Genomic DNA, 6000 nt, shown 5'->3' on the forward strand with positions numbered 1-6000 from the left:
CTGGAGATTTGGCAACCCTGCTTGAACATTATGATGATGAGCAGAGATTAAATGCATGATCTAAGATTAGATTAAGTGTATGATTTTAACAATCCATGTCATTATCATTTTAGCTTTCAACCCAAGACACAACCACACAAAAACTGGTATCTGGTATGACAGCTTTCTTTGACTGCATTTGACTCCCTTTTCCAGAACAATTAGTCAGAGTAGGCATTTGGGTCAAAAACCCATTTGTCCGTGACCCACTTCCATACAATTGTGCCTTAACTTCATCCTTTGTTGGTTAAACTTCCACCTTAAAGAGTATTCAGGTTCATTCTCTATTTTCCCCAATATGGTTTTCAATAGGCATTGGTATCGAAATACTGGAGTTAAACAATTAATGTTAAAGAACTTAACTAAATAAGTAAGTACTTAAAATGTAAGAGATACAACTGGGTGTAGGCCATTCGTACCTTTCAACAAGAACATGCCTGATCTGACATTGGCCTCAGCTCCACTTTTTTGCCTGAAACCCATAACCATTCAATCCCTACAGATCAAAGGTACACAAATAAGCTGGAGAAACTCAGCGGGTGCAGTATCATCTATGGAGCGAAGGAAATAGGCAACGTTTCGGCCCGAAACGTTGCCTATTTCCTTCACTCCATAGATGCTGTTACACCCGCTGAGTTTCTCCAGCTTTTTTGTGTACCTTCGATTTTCCAACATCTGCAGTTCCTTCTTAAACCCTACAGATCAAATATCTGTCTCTCACCCTTGACTACATTGAATGGTTTAATCTCCACAGTTTTCTGATTTACAAACATCTGAGAAAAGTTCCTCCTTATTCTCATGTAAAATGGGCAGTTCTTATACAAAAAAACTAGTTTACCACACAAAAGAAAACACCTCTCTGTATATACCTTCAGGAAAACAAATTCTTCTAAACTCCAACATGTATAGTCCGAACCTGCCCAACATCTTAAATTAGACCACATGATACTTCCAGGAATCAATTAATATCTTCAAGATACAAGATACAAGATACATTTATTTGTCAAATGTACCAATCGGTACAGTGAAATGTGTGGAAGCATTTTCCATCTTAAATGTGGGTACCAGAATTGTACGCAGTGCACCAAATGTGCTGTCGTAGCCCTGCATAGATATCGCAAGACTTTCTTAATTTACCACCATTACCTTTGCAATGGAAGGCTACATTCTTGCCATAACAGTTACCGTGCATGGTGATTTTTGTGTAACAATGTTCTGCTTTTCTATCAACCAAAGCTCAAGTTTTAAACAAAACACTTTTCAAAAGATTTTAAAAAATATATGAATTAGAATGGTAATGAGGGTTTGTGACATAATGACAAAGGAATATGCCCAAGTTTTCACTGTTTTTGAAATACATTATAAAGATATATGTGATTGTAATAATGTGCTATTTGTATTTAATTTTGGAACCCAACACACGCTGAACATTGAGAATATGTCATGTTTTTTATGATTCACGGACAAACTAATAGTGGTGACATTTGAATACATTACCCCTTTAGGGAAGTAATCTATGAATTGAACCAATTTGATTTCGAAAATATCATACTGTCAGAAAGTCAAGAAAGCTTTATTAGTTTGAAAAGATTGTTGACTGCTACAACTTCTGTGGAAACACCAATGTAGGGTGGTATTAAAGCTGCATTTATATGCACATTAATAAAGCATTCAAAATATATTAAAATTTCACTGGTGTTGAGTAGTGAAAAATATTTGTTCTCATTCAGAGATACCAAAGTTAGTTTCTGGCTCATTCTAACGCATAATGCTACTGTCGTTGTGTCTTTGGGCAAGACACTTCACCCACCTTTGCCTGTGTGTGAATGTGTGTGAATGTGTGTGAGTGCTTGGTGGTGGTCGGAGGGGCCGTAGGCGCAGATTGGCAGCCACGCTTCCGTCAGTCTGCCCCAGGGCAGCTGTGGCTACAGAAGTAGCTTACCACCACCGAGTGTGACTGAGGAGTGAATGAATAATGCGATGTAAAGCGCCTTGAGTATTAGAAAGGCGCTATATAAATCCCATCCATTATTATTATTATTACATGGACAATTAAAATGCTGCATTTAAAAGCAACTTTTTAGAGGGCAGAAGTATTGTACTTCCCCAGAGATTTAGGAGATAGATGAGACCATTAAACATAACAGAAGAAATTGCATATGTCATCAGTGCATTTTATTGAGTTGATTAAACATGAATGCACTGTTGCACTTAATGGTGACGGTAAATTTAGATGTAATCTATACAATAATTTAAAACAAAGAAAATGGTGAATACATTCAGCAAGTTAGGCAGCTTCCATGGAAAGAGAAACAGTTATTACTTCAAGTTGGAGGCCGTTAGAACCAAAGATCCTATAGCGAGCAAGATAGTCCACTCGACGAAAAAGACGTAGTACGGTCATGGGCAGATTCATGGGTAATTTAAGGTCCCATTTCCGTAACCGGCTTCCGTCTCCGCACCAAAGATCCCATATGATAATAGTGCGGAGATGGAAGCCGGTTACGGAAACATCCTCGTAAAAATCAAAGTTATTTGGTAAAAATCTTCTCCTCATTTTCAGAATTTTAATTTATTAACACAAACTGTTCCCCCGCAACGTTGATTACACTGCGAGTCGGGTCGGGTCCGGTTACGGAAATGGATGAAAAATAGGCCCACGTTCCGTTCCGTTCCGTTGCGTACTACATGTCAGCAAGAGTGGTCTATCTTGCTCCGCTATAGGATCTTTGGTTAGAACTGAGAAAGAGATTGGCGGAATGTACGGGACAATGGGAATATCTGTGGTGGTGGTGTGTGAGCCCAAATCAGGCGGATTAATTGTACATTTAGAGGGGGTCATGCCTCAATGTTTATGATTTTGCTTTCTTATGCAATACAGAGAAACATAATCCATCCAAAGGACCCATCTGACCAGTCTCACATCACAAATGTCCCCTTTACTGCAATTTAACATTCTGCCTGATCTGCTGAGGCGGTTTTTGCTTTTATTTCATATTTTTGTTCTCTGGCATAGTGAATTATTTTTCAAATGCAATCTTTTAAAAATGCACCATTTACAATAGAAATGTATTTATCCCAGGAGGGAAATTGATCTGCTAACAGTCAGAGTGGGTGGTACACAAAAATGCTGGAGAAACTCAGCGGGTGCAGCAGCATCTATGGAGCGAAGGAAATAGGCAACGTTTCGGGCCGAAACCCTTCTTCAGACTGAGGTGGGTGGAGTCAGTCTACCCCATGACAGAAAGGGGAGGAGTTGTACAATTTGATAGCCACAGGGAAAAAGGATGTTATGGGGTGTTATGTGCTGCATCTTGGTGGAACCACTCTGTTGCTGAAGGTACTCCTCAGGTCGACCAGTGTGTCATGGAGGGGGTGAGCTGTATTGTCCAAGATGCTCTGCGGTTTGAGGAGCATCCTCCTCTCCAAGACCACCTCCCATGAATCCAACTCCACCCTCAGGACAGAGCCAGCCTTCCTGAAGAGTTTGTTTATCCTGTTGGTGTCCGCGGCCTTCGCCCTGCTGCCACAGCACACGGCAGCAAAGAAGATGGCGCTGGTACCACCGATTGATAGAACATCTGCAGCATCTTACTGCAGACGTTGAAGGAGCAGAGCCTTCTCAAACAGTACAGCCGGCTCTGTCCCTTCTTGTACAGGGCCTCAGTGTTCCTGGACCAGTCCAGTTTACTGTCCAGGTACACTCCAAGCTATTTGTACTCTCTGGTAAACTGCACATCCACATCATTGATGGAGACAGAGGACAGGGGTGTTCCGCTCCTCTTAAAGTCCACCACTAACTCCTTAGTCTTGTCAGTGTGGAGTTGCAGGTGATTCAGCCCACACCACTCAACAAAGCCGTTGACTACACCTCTATATTCAGCTTCCCTCCCCTCACTGATGCAGCTCATAATTGTAGAGACACCTGAAAACCTCTGCAGGTGGCAGGAGTCTGAGTTGTATATGAAGTCCAAGGTGTAGATGGTGAACAGGAAGAGAGAGAGGACCGTCCCCTGTGGGGCCACTGTGTTGCTCACCACCATGTCTGAGACACAGTTCTGTAGCCTGACATATTGTGGTCGTCACAGTATTCATTTCTTGAGTAAACTGCTTTTGGAACATATTTTGAAAATGTCCCTTTGCAGTGATAGTGATGTTAATAAAAATATTAACCTGTGGACTAAATATTATAGCTGCTCAAAATCCATTAAGATTGATATGTCCATGTTGTATTGATTTGAATGTTTGGCAGAGTAGCCCTCTGGTGGACATTTGAACAATTGCAATATAATATTAAAACAAAATGCTGGAAATACTCAGCAGCTCAGGCTGCATCTAGGGGCAGAGAAACGGAGTCAATATTTCAGTTCGATAATTGGGAAGGAGAGAAAAGAAATGCATTAGGCAACTGGGAGAAATATCTGTGTTAGGGTAAAACTGGTGGTGGACCATGGGGATAAGCTGGTCAATGAGTGAATAGGAGCAATTTACTTTTGAGATACAGTGTGGAAACGGGCCCTTTGGCCCACCAAGTCCGCACCGACCAGCGATCCCCGCACACTAACACTACACACACTCAGGACAATTTACATTTTACACCAAGCCAATTTATCTACAAACCTGTACGTCTTTGGAGAGTGAGGGGAAACCCATGCAGGTCACGGGGAGAACATACAAACTCCATACAGATAGCCCCCATAGTCAGGATCCAACCCGGGTCCCTGGCGTTAGAAGGCAGCAACTCTACCGCTGCGCCACTGTGTCGACTTTATGCCGCAATTATGGACCTCGCACAGATGCCTCTGAAATCCTTCTGGCTTTCCACATGGCTATTAACAGGCACCTGGTTGCAACAAAGGCCAAAGATGAGAAAGGAAGGTATGAGATAGGTTTGAAGAGTTGAGGATTGTAAAGCCAGAGGGATGATATTCACAGAGTGGGAGGAGAGAATAGTAGTCGAAAAATAGGTGTGAGTCCAGGTATGAACATTGAATCCTCCAATTTTAGGTAATCTCTCAAAACAAGGCCTCCCCATTCTCCCCCAAACCCCCCTTGCTATCTTTCCTCCCTTCACTCCCCTCTATTTCTCACCCCACCCCATCCTGCCAATTTCCTCCCTGTGGCAATACAATGCGCAACTCTTCAAGCCTGTCTCACACCATCACTGCTTTCTTATCCTTTGTTCCAACCAGCTGCCGATCAAATGCCCCCTTCTTCGCCTGTCAACCTATTACCTGATACACAGTACTGCCTCTCCCCCTTTCCAGCTTTTTTTCACTCTTCCCCCCCCTCCTATAATCAGTTGAAGTAGGGTCTTTGTAAATATGCTTTTCTCAAGCTTACCCCCTGGTTTAGTTCAGTCAAAAACCACTGAGTCAAGCACTGGAACAACTAAATTTTATTTTTAGATGGAACAACAAATTCCGCTATACGATACCTAAACCACCGCAGGTTCGATCCTTGTATCTGCCTGGCCAAGCCCTTCAGCCTCGTGCAAGCAGAAACACTCCTAAAGGTCACGCAGTCCCAAGCTCACTTCCAGAAGATCAACACCGATGTAAGATGACCTTTTATAGGTCCACGAACCTTGAGGGGCCGAACTACATAGGGGTGGTCTCTTTACAATCCAATCAAACATATTAATTACTTCAATACATTATTGACAGTTCCCCAAACCAATTACAGAGTCTCCCATACATTGTTTCTAAGAGAAGCTTCTGGAAGGAAGCTAACTTAACTGAATAATGTAACATTTACCCTGGAACTCAAACAAAACTGCCAGGGCTTAACACTTTGACCAATCAACAAGCAGCAGGGTAACTGTCTCGCAACATTATTTACAATTCTTTTGCAGTAATCCAATCAGCTTCATGCATTTATACTACTTTGGAGGTCCTCTGCAAAAATCTCATTAATTCTGTCAGTTGAAGAGATACTCATACATTTCTTATTTTCAATATT

This window comes from Amblyraja radiata, chromosome 13, assembly GCF_010909765.2.
Source record: "Amblyraja radiata isolate CabotCenter1 chromosome 13, sAmbRad1.1.pri, whole genome shotgun sequence".
Lineage (NCBI taxonomy): Eukaryota > Metazoa > Chordata > Chondrichthyes > Rajiformes > Rajidae > Amblyraja > Amblyraja radiata.